We start from the raw sequence: 14,799 nt of genomic DNA on the forward strand, positions 1-14,799 counted from the left end.
AAATATCTTTCACCTTGAGAACAAGTGAAAGAATAGCTGAGTTCATCTGATATATTGTAAGTTGAATGGAAATTGTTAATCATGGTTTTAATTATTTTTTAAAAAGTTTTATGTGTCACAGAAACAACTTGTTCGCCTAGAAATCAAGAAGCAGATGCTTTCGTTCATGTTCATCTGATTTGCCCCACCTCTGCTAAAGAAGCAGCTCTATGGTTATAGAAAAAGAGGGGCCTTTGAGAGCTGCCAGGGCAATGCGTAATGTAGATTATCATGAATTAAAGTAACACCACTGCTGTCTGCAGCAGTCCTAAATATTACAAGTGTGTTGCAAAAATTAGTATCCAGTTATGTCACTATCACCTTGTTTTAAACCTTGCTAAGACTTTCTTTAGTATCTTTTTAGGCAGTCAAGCCAGTCTGCGTTCACCTTCATGTGAAAAAGCCAATGGTAGATTTTGCAGTGCTTTCCCAAGGCTGTGTGCATAGCCCAACCATCTGTTCTGGCCTGGTGGCAAGAATTTTGACTGTGTGGAAAAACCTGTGGCTGTAACCCTATTGATGATATTATGTTAACCAGTCAGAATTAAAAGAAGCATCAGAGACCATGGTATCTTATCTTAAGAACCTGGGATAGGCAAACAATTAAGACAAGCTACAAAGTCCTGGCTGTCTATCAAATTCTTAAATGGTGTTTAGTTGAGTAAAACAAAAACTGTACCCTCTGTTGTAATTGATAAAGTACAATGTTTTCTCATATTAATAGAGTTTATAATATTGTTGGGATAATAAAAACCCTTTGTCCCTCATTTAGCTCAGATATTAAAATGATTATATGTGTTAATCAGAAAAAGCTGTAAATGGAAATGACCTCCCCTCTGCCGCCCCGAGCAGACTGCTTTTAAAACAACAACACAGGCTCATGTAGTAAGGGGGGGTTGGATCTTAACTTGCCCTGTGAATTGGATGTAGCCAGTACCAGTATTGGTTTTGGGTGGGGTTTGTGGCAGAGGCAACTTTCTAAACAAATACCATTTGGGTTTTAGTCACAATTGCAGAAGAAGCCAAAGTACAAGACAGAAACAATGAACTCTTGTGGGCTGCCATCTGTGGGGAAAAGAAATCTGTGGAAGAACATATGGGACACCTGCCAGCAGTGAGAGGTAACAGTCTATCATGTCCCTCCTCTAACATCTCTCTTGGCACTGTTGAGGCAGATGCCCTCTCGAAGATCCAGAGCCATACCACTGAGACCCAAAAGCAGCAGAGTGGCTCCACCAAAAACGCAAATATTGTGGATACCAGACCTTGTGATGCCTAGTTCAGCAGTTCCAACTGCCTGTCACTCGCCAGCAGCTCATGAACATCACCCATGAGTGTCCATCATGCTCACTCCAATGACTGCCACAATTACCTCACTGGATGACACATACTTGCAGAGCATAGACTCCAGTAGCACGATGGCAAGTGGATTACATTGGCCCCTTTCTGAGAGCAGGTATGCTTTCAGTGCTGCAGACACTGCAACAGAACTCTTGTAACCAGATCCTTATAACAATGAACTAAGTTTAAACTAAAAGTTAAAGTGCCAGCTACCCCAAGCCCAAAAGGGGAAGTAATAATAATTTGTTGATGGCTATGCTTCAAACTATACAAACTGGGGAAAACGAGGTCATTTTGATCACCGTACTGGTCTCTGCAGCCCTGCTGGTTGGGAATCTTAAATCCATGAAAAACAAACAATCACCCCAAAACACTTACGAAACCACAGTTAATAATCTAAAGTCTCCTGTTCCCATTAAAACTATGTGTATAAGCCCATGAAATCATGTAATTTCACTGGCAAACATTAATACCATTAATGTTCAATGCTGAATATATAATCTTACTATTCCTTCTCTTCAGACTCCTGGAGGCAATAACCTCACAGCCCACCTTAAATTTCATGGTTAATTCCTATCTTTACCACAATTTTATCTCTCATTCTCCTCATATCAGCAGGTCCACACATCTTCTCTGCGATAACTCAGTTTATCCAAACAGTCGCCCAAGATGTCATCCATGATTATGTACATGATCTTTTCCTGCTGCAAAAATACAGTGTCAACTGCTGAGCCAGAAGCCACAATATCTCAATGCCGAAAGGAGAACAATAACTGAATCCCATAACACCTTCCCACTCTCCCTCGCCACCCAACCATATCAAAAAGAGTTGGGAATTTTAGCCCCATTTAGCAAAATAACACCCACAATCACATCAGTGCTGGCAGGTCTCCTCTGCCCCAATAAGGGATGACCCCAAACCTCCACCCCTGTGCATAATCCAAAAGGATGTACTAAGCACCTGTGAAACCATAAATGAAACTTGTTTTATATTAACAAAACTGGGCAGGTAGAAAAATCTCAAAACTTTAAAGAAAAACAGAAAACATTCAGAGGGCCCAAGACAACAGCTATGGAATTCAATCATGGTTACCCTCATTTCTCTCTTTCTTCTCCTCACCCCTAAAATCAATCCTTTTACCCCTTGTAACACCATTACTGATAGTCTTGCTGCTGCTTCTTTTTGGTCCTTGTCTCTTACAGCTTCTCATGCAATTCATAGGCCAAATCGTACAGTCAGCAACTCAGGAATACGTGAATGGCATCTTTTTGCTACATGAACGCCAATACCAACTTCTTCAATACCAGAAATCAGAACGCATTGGACAGGACAGAAGGGATCTCTTCACCTTCCCATGACAGCAGGAAGTAGCCAGACTGAGTCAACGTCCCAAATCTTCCATTCTGCCCAGTATTCCCATTCTTAAGTCCTTCATCATATATATGTATGTAATCAAAGAGTTAGGAATGTTAGTTTCCCCCTTACAGATTTGCAATGATTAACAGGTCATCAAGCTGTGACTCCAATTCTTAGTTACTTCCATCAACACTGAAGGCTTAACATACTGCTCTGTCCTCCCCTATTAGGCAATGCCTATGCTCTCTGGAGACTCCCACCTCTCTATTTGAGAACATAGCAGGACTCCCCAGGATGGGAGTCCAACACTTTCCTGCTCGTTATGTGAGTCTCCACCCACTGATACAACCTATTAAGACAGGATGAATGCTCATACACTCCCTAGAAACTTGCCCCAGGTGCACCCTCTCCTGAATGCCCCCAACATCCAACACCCTAAACCGGTAACCCTCCCCTGCCATGTTGCCGAAAGAACATTCCCAGTATTGCAGTTTTAACCACAGACCTGCCAATCCCCAGTGTTCACCTGCTCCTGCCCCCAACCCTCTCCCCAGTACCATGGGCAGTCCAACCCCTCCCTATCCTACCCCCTTAACAAACCAGCACTACCCAACCCAAAAGCATCAGCACCCCTTTTGGCTGACTAAATACCAGAAATCGGTTGACTTTTATAAAGGATATTTATTTGGGGTACAAACTTACAGTTACCAGGTCCTAAAGAGCCCAAGTCAAGGTGCCATAAGAGGTACTTGCTCACCAAATGGCTTTTGCCACATGTTGAAGCAAGACGGTGGGTGATGTCTGTGAGGGTTCAGCCTTCCTCTTCCTCTTAACACTTTGTGGGCCCAGCTTCTTCTGATCTCAGTTGTAAGCTTGAGAGCTTATTTCTTTCTGGGCTCAGCTGCTCACAAGGTCAGCTGTAGACTAGCAGGTGAATGGCTCATCTCTCTTCCTGGGGTGCAGGATCAAAGTTCATTCCTCTTCCATGTCTGTGGAGCTCTCTCTATTCCTCTGTGTATCTTTTTCTGTGTTCTTGGTTGAGTGTCCCTTTATACAGCCCACCAAGGGGGCAGGGACTCAACACTGTATGCTTAATCATGTGGTCAAATCAAAGCCCTAATCTTAGCATGATCAAGTAAATGTAAAATCTTTGAATTTAATGCAATCAAAGGTTATTACACTCAGAGGATCAGACCAGTTTATAAACATAATATCTCTTTTTGGAATTCATGAATAATATCAAATGCCACAATGTCATAAACCATAATTTCCTCCAAGCAGTAAAACTTCATTCCTGCGATAATCACCAGACCCCATAAGTGCACATCATGAGACCCTGCCAGAAACTCTGCTCTCATTCTCTATGGAGTGTCTTTGTTCTGAAACCCATGATCTCACCCCTTATTTTCCTGTTTCTTTGTGGAATGCTACTTTCATTCTCTGGACCACCACCCCTGGAGACTCTCTCCTGTCTATAAGTCCAAATAAAGCTTATTTTTGACTCAGTTGCAAGTGTGTTCTTTGGTCTTGTGGCAGCCCCAGCCCATGCTCTTTAGGAGTTGGATTGGAACAGTTCCTTAACTCTTGGTGTTTATTGTATTCTTTGATACCTTGTGTCATGTTGGCTGAAAACTGCCCTTTTGCTTCTCTCTCATTCCCACTAGAGTCCTTGAGGCAGGGACTCTGTTTCCTGTCCCTGGATAGCAGAAATGTAAAACTCTTCACATTACACTCAGATAGACTAAGAAAAAATTATTCATGCTTAAAAACTGTTGTGATCTTCTTTACCAGTCCCCCCAACTACTAGGTAGGCATGTGAAAACAAAGATAATTTTATTCTAATCTGTTTTGAAACCAATTCTGATCCAATCATTTATCCTTTTTAAACATGTCTCTTTGAAATAATTGTTCTATTGTTCTGATTCCCTGCTTTGTCTCCCTATTTCTCTCTAAAATGGTGTCTGGCACATGGAGCAGGATCTTACATGAGCTTATTGCATTGGGGGGAGCTGAACTCTTGACTTTGAGCTGTCATTACTTGTGCAGGGGCTGGCATTACCTGAAGAATGCCTGTGCAATCCTATCCTTGGTTATCCTGTTGGCCTAAGTTACTGATGTCTGAAGTTGATAGCTTCCTGGTCATTCTTTCTTGGCTTGGTCAGAGCCTAGAGGCCACTCCTGCTATCTTGGTCTTCCTTGAATTCCTGTTGTCACTGCAGACCCCTCTGACTATCTCAAATACTCTCCATCTGGCCTAAGGCATCCACTTTGTAAGGCTTTACTGGGGGTTACCTCATCTCTCCAGGATGTGTTCCCTGAAATGTGTACTGGGGATGAAGACCAGGCCTCGTCTGTAACTGATCCCAGAGTCTTATCCTTGTAACCGTGCTAGGTCTCTCCTTCTTGGAACAAGGCTGCCTAGCATATCATTTTACACCCAGAGGTCAGAACAGGATGCAGAACCAAAAACTCTGCCTAGGGGAGCAGATGCCGGTTCAGTGGTTGAGTGCCAGCTTCTCACATAGGAGGTCCCGGTTTGGTTTCCAGTGCCGCCTAAAAACAAAAAAACAAGCAACAAGCAAACAGACAAAAGGAAACCAACTTAGAGGAGCTGATGTGGCTCAGTGGTTGAGTACCAGCTTCCCACATACCAGGTCCCAGTTTCATTCTCCAACCCCAGAAACTGAAAAAGAAAAAAAAAAGCCCTGTCTGCATGTAACAAATATTAATTAGTGGCTAATTACTGTGTACCAAGTCTGTTCTTGGCATTGGGGGTACAGTAGTGGAAAATACAGGGAAAAATCCTTGCCTACATGGAATTTATAGTCTATCTCCTCAATCTATCTGACTTGCTTGCATCAGATTACATCAATTCATTTCTTTCACCAACCTCTCTCTACTCCTTTAGGTTGTCTGATCTTCACAATCTCTCCAGATCAGAAGGAATGGCTTTCCATTCCTCCCTATAAAGGACTAGTTCACTAGACCCAGCTACTAATATGTTAAATGATAGATAAAAAAATTTAGAAAATCCTTTCTCCCTCAAAAATGCCTATAGTCTCCTTGTGCAAAATCTTAATTTGAATGTCAGATGTTAAATATGAACTCTTCTTAAAAAAATATTTCATTCTATAAAAATGCAAATCCCTTACTGAGGCAGATGAAGGTCTTAGATGACTAAGAAAAATCTTGTATACTGGAAATGCAAATGAGAAAGTGAATTATTATATTTGAAAATAGTGTCCCTATTACATCTGTATCCCTGTTGCCTAGTCTAGAGTCTGGCACTTACAGGCATTCAATAATGACTATAACAAATCAATGAAGGGTGGGAGGAATGAATAAGTTAATTAATTATATTATAATATTTATATGTTTATTTCTGGTTTAATGAATAATTTACTTTTTTTTAAAGATTTATTTTTTATCCCCTCCCCCCCCAGTTGTCTGCTCTCTGTGTCCATTTGCTGTGTGTTCTTCTGTGACCACTTCTATCCTTATCAGCTTTGTTGCATCATCTTACTGTGTCAGCTCTTCGTGTGTGCGGCGCCATTCTTGGGCAGGCTGCACTTTCTTTCGCGCTGGGCAGCTCTCCTTACGGGGTGCACTCCTTGTGCATGGGGCTCCCCTACGCAGGGGACACCCCTGCATGGCAGGGCACCCCTTGCGTGCATCAGCACTGCGCATTGGCCAGCTCCACACAGGTCAAGGAGGCCTGGGGTTTGAACCGTGGACCTACCATGTGGTAGATGGATGCCCTATCCATTGGGCCAAGTCTGCTTCCCAGGCTAACTATTTTTTGCATCATAAATATAGTTTTCTCATATTTCTTATTTCTCTCTTACATAAGTAGTTCAGGGCTTCCAGAACTAACATGAACTGCATTTCTTTTTATTTTTAACATGCACTCACTATACATATTAAATGCATTAATATGCATTTCCTTTTCATTTTTGAAATGTCATAGAAAAATCTGAAGGGCTTGGACTTGCTGTATCGCAAGGCAGTATGATAATTCCATGGCTAGCACAGTGCTAACAAAGCTGTATTCACTGTTGTTGTCTTTTTTCCCCCCCAATAGTAGCATACTTCTTCTCATTAACCTTGGTTAGGTTTTTTATTTTCTCCATTAAAAATAGGAGTTGATTTGATAGCTTGTTTTTTTGGGTCTTTGGCACAAATAAAGACATTGGAAAACAAAAAATCTTCCCCAAACAAAGTTTCCCGAGTGGAAGAATTTGTAAAAATGCTTAAAATATCCTTTCAATAACAGTTATATGTCTATCTCTCCTACCAGAGATGAGCTCCTTAAGGGGAGGAAATACCTTTTTCCATGAATTTTAGTGTCTAGAAGGGTGCCTGGTATATAACACACACTTAATAGCTGTCTTGGAAAAGAATCAAAGAACAGCAGCGTCCTTTTTCCCCTTTCCATTCCCCAAAAGGAACTGTATGAAACCCAGTAATTTCCATGAAGTTCAGTTATAGTGAAGTAGAAATATGGAAGTACCTTAGTTCTGCAAACAGTGCTTAAGTGGGCAGGAAGGCCGTTTTGGCAGCACTGTTGAATTGAAGAATTTAGAGTTTGGTATTAAGAGAGGACTGAACTCTTTTTAATCATGTTATTATTGATTGCTTTCTCTTTTCAAAGCTTTATAAACTCCTCCATTATTTAGGTAAATTAACAGACCATCTGAGGGTATGACCAAGCAGTACTATAAAGCCCAAATTTGAAAACAGAAGTACTTTGACTAACTCTTCAAAGTAAATCTTTTTTTAATAAAGAGTATCATATAGAACATTGTGTGAAAATAAAATTGGGCACAGTATAATCTATGAGTGATATCTGTTATATAGATTCTTAGCATGGTGACACTAACTCCATTTACCAGAACACTTGATGGAAATGTTTCTGAGATAAACTCAAAGGAAAGGTCAAGGGTATAACTACACAGGCCAGTCTATTTTAATTGCCTGCGAGTTATAAAAAGCCCTCTTCTCAATTTACAGTGACCCTGGGAGTCATTTTCCTGCTTACACAGTTATAAAGAGGTATGTATCATGAATGCAGCATAGTGGAAAATCAGCAAAACATTAAGGTTAAATTAAATTGACCAGCACTTTTGTAAAGTTTGTTCCATGAACAGAGGTTACATGTCCTGTCAAGGCAAATGATGGTTTCTTTAGTTATGCAGAAAATACTAATAAGCTTTCATTTTCCTTTTTTTTTTTTTTTCATTCTTTTTTTAAAACAGGTTTTCATTACATTTAGTGAAATAATAGGATGTTTATGCATGGATATCATGTACCAATTTATACTTTTATATATTTTCCAAAGTTTCTACAATTAAAATATATTACTCATATAGTCACATTTACTATAGGTTGTATCATCTCTGGATTGACACAACATTTTTATTTAATAGAAGCACTTATGCAAATTTCATTTTACATATTTCCACAAATGCTTGTACTGACAAAGTTCTTTGACACTTTAATCGTTAATGTTTGTTGAGGACCTACTCAGTGCAAACAATCTAATGTCTTATAATATCTTATAATGATCTAATTGTTTTATATGGTGGTTTGAAATGGTATATACCCTAGAAAAACACATTCTTAAAATTAATACATTCCTGTGGGTGTAAACCCATTGTAAGTAGGACCTTTTGATGAAGTTACTTCATTTAAGGTGTGACCCACTTCATTCTTAATCCTGTTACTGGAGTTTTTTGTAAACAGAATGAATACAGAGAGAGAGAAAGAGAGAGAGAGACAGAGATAGAAACAGAGCCATGGAAGCAAGAAACTGCAACCAACAAAACCTGGAAGAGAAGAGAAAGACTAGCAGACACCACTATGTGCCTTGCCATATGGCAGAAGAGCCAAAGATCGCCAGCAGCTGGTCTTTGAAGGAAAGCATTGCCTTGATGATGCCTTGATTTTGACGTTTTCTTGCCCTCAAACTCTAAGCTGATATATTGCCATGGTTATAGCCAATCCATGGTGTCTGCTTTTAGCAGCCTAGGAAACCAAAAATCTAATAATACAAAAGGAAAAATCTAAATTATAGAAATAGAGAATAAGTTTTCCTTACAAGTAGTAAGTGAACACAGGATGTTGTATCATCTACAAGTTCAGTAGTCATGTTTTGTTAGGCAGTATCTGCAGGCATGCTTAAACCTGTGCAAATGAACTGCATGTAGGGCGGCATAACTAGAGAACAAGTTGTCCCCATTACACTTGGGATTTGAGAAAAAAAGTAAAGTTAACCATCACTTCATCATTCTAGCATGGAAAAGTAACTTTTAAAAGTAGTTTATTCATCTGATAAATTAAACTTGCAATTTTCAGTGACAATATATAACTTGATACTTATTGTCTAGTTTGCCAGGCCACTAAGACAAAAACCATACTATGGGTTGTCTTAACAACAAGAATTTTTTGGCTCAGAGGTTGGAAGGCTAGAAGTCCAAAATCAGTGTCAGCAAGACTGCTTTCTCTCCAAGGTCTGTAGCATCCTGGTGCTGGATTGTTGCAGTCCTTGGTGATCTCTCTTCCTTATGTCTGCTCTTCCAGTTTCTGCTGACTTTCAGCTTCCCTCTTCATAAGGCTTTTAGTTAATTCCTCCTCCTTCAGTTTAGCTGTACTTAAATAGGATCTTAGAAGATCCTATTAAAAAATGAGTCTTCACTTTATCTGGTAATATATCTTCAAAGGGTCTTATTTATAAATAAGTTTACACCCACTGGAGCACAGATTAAGATTGATAACATGTCTTTTTTGGGACTCATAATTCGATCTACCACATTTATATAGTAGTTTACAAATTTTCAAAGTATTGTAATTTTCATGATCTCATTTAATCGTCCAATATTTTTGTGAAGAAGACAAGATTATTATTAGTTCCACATTATAAATAAGAAAAATGAGATCCTGAAATGTAAAATGATTTGGGTAATAAATGTGGCTAATAAATGGTTGAGATAGGAATAAAAATAAGGATTTTTTATTCTAGTATTTTCATAATTACCTTGAGTGTGATCAGAAGGTATTTGGAATTATAACAGATTAGGCCATATAACTTTTTTTTCCCCCAGAATAAAAAGTACAATTTCTGCATAAATCCCATCAAATTTGGCATAGGCAAGGATTCAGTTTGATTGAGACATAGTAACAATATCCTTAATTACACTATTTTAAGTCAAATGCCAGCATCTTTATTCTTGGTGTTGAGTTAAACCACAGGTAGTAGAGACAGATAGCTTCTACAGAGAAGAGGTTGGGAGGAGTCTACAAAGGCTAGACATACTATCAGGACTCCAGAAGTGATACTGTCTAGGATTCTTTGCCGGTGTCCAGTCTCAATTGCATAATTGGAACAAACATTAGGACTGGGGCAGTTGCTTAGTCTAAAAGATTGGTAAATGTATTAGTCTCTGTTTCTAGGGAAACAGAACTGACAAAAGATATAAATATATGTGTATATATTATATAAATATTATGAGATTTTTAAATAGGAATTAGCTCACACCACTGTAGGGATGGGCAAGTACAAATTCCATAGGGCAGACCTCAAACTGGGAACTCTGATGAAAGTTTTTGGTGAATTCTCTAGGAGAAGCTGGCTGGCTAGCTGAAGTAAAGATGGAAATTTTCCATTCTGACTGCTGAACTCATCACTTCTTTTAAGGGCTTCTGTTGATTGGATGAGACATCTCTCATTGTTGAAGGCAGTTTTCTCAGTTGATTGTAGATGTAGTCTTCCATAGATGCAATCAAGTTACTGGTGATTTAAGTCCATGAAATATCCTTACAGTAACAATCAAGCTAGTGCTCATCTGACCAAACAACTGGGCACCATTACCTGGCCAGGTTGACACATGAACTTAACTACCACAGTCCACCCCTTGTCAATGTAGCACCCATACACAACTCCTTAAACCATACTTAACTTCTAAATAAAAACAATTTTTTGCCCAACAAAACTCCACTCCTCTGCATACAACTGGAAAGGCACTAATTTACCCTAGAAAGAGTAATCACTTTTAAACTTGATTTTCTATAACTTAAGTATTGTGACATGAAGTTAATACAACTTAGGTCATATGATAAAAGGATAAGATAGGGAAAAAAACAAAGATTTTTACTTTATGCATATATACAAATGTATTCCAATAAAACAAGGAAGAAATATTCATAACCATTAGAGTAGACATTTCCATAACTGGTATTGTGGTAGTAGCTCCTATTTATCATGTCCTTCTTCCACCATCCATTCCATATTCCCTTTTCTCTCAGCATGAAACAAGCTGCTTGTGTTTCTTTGCCTGGTGGAGTGACTCAAAACTTCATTCTTTAAGTTTCTGGGCCATTCGTAGTTGCGACTGGATTGGGTTGTTGCAATTTACCATTGGCTTTAATTACAAGGCATGGTGGTACTAAGAGATGCCATAGGAAATCTCCTGTATTCTAGGAAAACTCTTTTTACCTCCACTGTATAGCAGCAGTTGTATTTCCCCGATAATCACTATTAGTCACCCCAGCCAGCACAGTAACTCCTTTCTTTACCTATTTATTCAGAGGCATAAGGATCCCAAAGTGATTGGGTGACATTCTTCCAGTTTAATGGAATTATTGTTGTGCCTCCTGGTAGAAGCACTTATCCTTATGAAACTAAGACCTGTAGACTAGTAGAGCTTAAGATCGTAGGGAAAGGAAGCCAAATTTTTTTCTAGTGGATCACTAGGGATAATAGTGAGTGATATCACTCCCATTTCCACCCCTTAATTCCTGGACCTGCGAATCCTGGTTATGGGACAAACAGCACCATAGAGTGGATTCTGGTGTAAAGCATGTGCTGTCTCCTGGAGAACATTGACACAGCCCTGGAAGGTAATGTCATCCAGGTGGTGCTGAAATTGAGTCTCCAAAAGGCCATCCCATCATTCTAGCAATCAATCTGCTTCAGGATGATGATGAACATGGAAGGACCAGTGAATTCCACAAGTGTGTGCCCATCCCCACACTTCGTTTGCTGTGAAGTGGGTTCCTTGATCAGAAGCAATGCTATATGGAATACCATGAAGGACGATAAGGCATTCTCTTTTTAAAAATTTCTCTCTCCTTCCCCCCCCCCCACCCCCCTGGTTGTTTGCTTTCTTGTATCCATTTGCTGCATGTTCTGTGTCTACTTGCATTCTCAGTGGCACCAGGAATCTGTGTCTCTTTACTGTTGTGTCATCTTGCTGCATCAGCTCTTGTGTATGCAGCACTACTCCTGGGCTGGCTGCATTTTTTTGTCGTGCTTGGCAGCTCTCCTTGCAGGGTGCACTCCTTGTGTGTGGGGCACCTCTATGTGGGGGCGCCCCTGCATGGCACAGCCTTCCTTGAGTGCAGCAGCACTGCACATGGGCCAGTTCACCACATGGGTCAGGAGACCCTGGGTTTGAATTCTGGACCTCCAATATGGTAGGCAGATGCTCTATTAGTTGAGCCATATCCGCTTCCCAATAAGGCATTCTGTAAGTCCATGGATGGTAGCTTTGGCAGAAGCATTGCTTGCAGAGAAGGCAAATGCATATCCAGAGTATGTGTCTATTCGAGTTACAATAAAATGCTGCCTGCCCCTTCCATGATGAAGTGGTCCAATGTAATCAACTTGCCACCAAGTAGCACTTCACCACTCACTGTTTTTCAGGCATATCCCAGAAAAGGGCTGTAGTAATGTAGTTGTCAACTTTCAGGTACAGAACCATCTGTAAACAAGGCCTGAGTTTTCTCTTCCTCAGTCAACTGATCATAAATAACTCCCCCACAGTCCATCGCTGTGGGCTAGGAAAGAGAAGGTAATGTTGCAGGACTGGGGGCCATGGGTATTTGGGCCACTTCCTCATCTAACATATTTGTGACTTCAGGGCCTGCTTGACCTCTATCTCCTATATATCACTTGCATTTTATGATAGAGTGCTGCTGTGCACACCCAACTTTGTGACCTGGTAGATCAGACAACACCTAGTTCATGACGGGTGTATTAGTCAGCCAAAGGGGTGCTGATGCAAAATACCAGAAATCTGTTGGCTTTGATAAAGGATATTTTTTGGAGGTAGGAGCTTACATTTACCAGGCCATAAAGCATAAGCTACATCCCTTACCAAAGTCTGTTTCCAAGTGTTGGGGCAAGATGGCTGCTGACATCTGCCGAGAGTTCAGGTTTCCTGGGTTCCTCTTCCCAGGGCTTGTTTCTCTCTGGGCTCAGCTGATCAGCTCTTCTGTGTGCTTACTTCCTGGGCTCCAGCTCAAAAATCCCTTGTGTCCTCCTTCTCCATGTCTTTACTTCTCCAGGCTTCACATCAAAACTCCAGCTTGAAAACTCCAACTAACTCCTCTGCTCTGCCATGTAGTTTTATCTGTGAGTCTCCACCTACCAAGGAGACTCAATGTCCTACTGACAGGGCCCAATCAAAGCCTTAATCATTATTTAATCAAGTAAAAGTGAAATCTCTGAATCCAATGCAATCTAATGTGCAAACAAGCCAGTTTACAAATATAATCCAATCTCTATTTTTGGAATTCATAAATACTACCAACTGCTACAATGGGCAACTCAGATTTCATGGTAACTTGGTTCCCATGGTTAAGTGTTAGGTCTCTACTAAGGCTGAGTAGCAGGCTAAAAGCTATTTCTCAGAAGGAGAGTAGTTATCTGCAGAGGATGGCAGGGCTTTGCTCCAAAACTCTAAGGTCTATTGAGCTAGCATATGCTTTTCTCAATTGCTGTTAATTAGACTACCAGAACAGTTTGCCTTCAGCTGACACATGAACTTAACCATCACAGGGAAACACAATCAGAATTGGGCATGGGGTTTTGGGAGGAGATTTCTGCTATCTAATAGGCTAAGGAATATCACCCCAGAAGTGGAAAGTAGGGAAACAGACAGGGCTCAATATGCTGATCAGATGTCTTTGGCCCTTCCTGATGGACAGAATACAAGTGAGTGGGGATCAAGAAATATTGCTGTTTTGGCACTTAAGCCCATGGTTCATCTTACAAGATATATGCTTTACTGAAACTTAAATGAGATGCTCTGCTCAGGTAAGTCCACAGATTTACAACTGTGAGATTTCCAGATAACTTAAAGTGAATGGGAGTCATTTTATTTTATAATACTCTCCATGTGTGTTTGCATGGAGTACTACTAGGTAAACCATACTGCTTTATCAATGCTTATAGTATCATCTGAAAAATTGCCTTGTTTTCTCATAACAGGGTTATGCGTATAATTTTGATTACCATAAATCTAAAATTAACTCAACAACTGGTATGTAAAGCTATGGAACAAAGCTACCAATTTCCTGATCATGTGATGGCCTGTCAGTTTCTGGGCTGAAAGAATATGTGGAGAGTTTCTATTTGAGTTCCCTGGATGCTCAGTTAATTTGGGAGCTATCATTACTTTACTACTCAAAGTATGATCCAAGGATCAACAGCACTGACATCAACTGGGAGCTTGTTAGAAATGCAGAATCTTGGGTCTAGCACTAGACCTACTGAATCAGGAAAATTAACAAGATCTCAAGGTTGGAAACACATGCAAATTTGAGAAGTACTTTGTGCCTCAAATACATGACTTCCTAAACTTCCATTTTTATGGAGCCTCCATTTCCTACTTTTGTGAAATCTGCAGGCCATCAACTAGCCAATTCAGCTGGATGTTTTCTGATTCTAAAAGGTATAGCTTTGTGTACTCTATGCTCTCGTTCCTTTATTTTGTCAGAAAAGGAAAACTTCTTTTCTTTAGCCTTCCCCATAATTTCATCTCCTTCCCCTTTACGACTTTTGTTTTTGGAGACAAATCAACACCTCTAACTTTCAGGGGACATATTTTCTCTCTATCCATGTGAAGACTCATTTTCCCATGGCATCTCCCTCAACAACACAGATAATACTAAGGTATTTCAGTTAATGCTGAATTCTATAAGAAAAGACTAGTTGCCATTAATTTCAATATTACATGTATTTAAATAGCTTTAGGGTATCTTTTAAATCACATTCACCTGTG

The sequence above is a fragment of the Dasypus novemcinctus genome, chromosome 9, assembly GCF_030445035.2.
Source record: "Dasypus novemcinctus isolate mDasNov1 chromosome 9, mDasNov1.1.hap2, whole genome shotgun sequence".
NCBI lineage: Eukaryota > Metazoa > Chordata > Mammalia > Cingulata > Dasypodidae > Dasypus > Dasypus novemcinctus.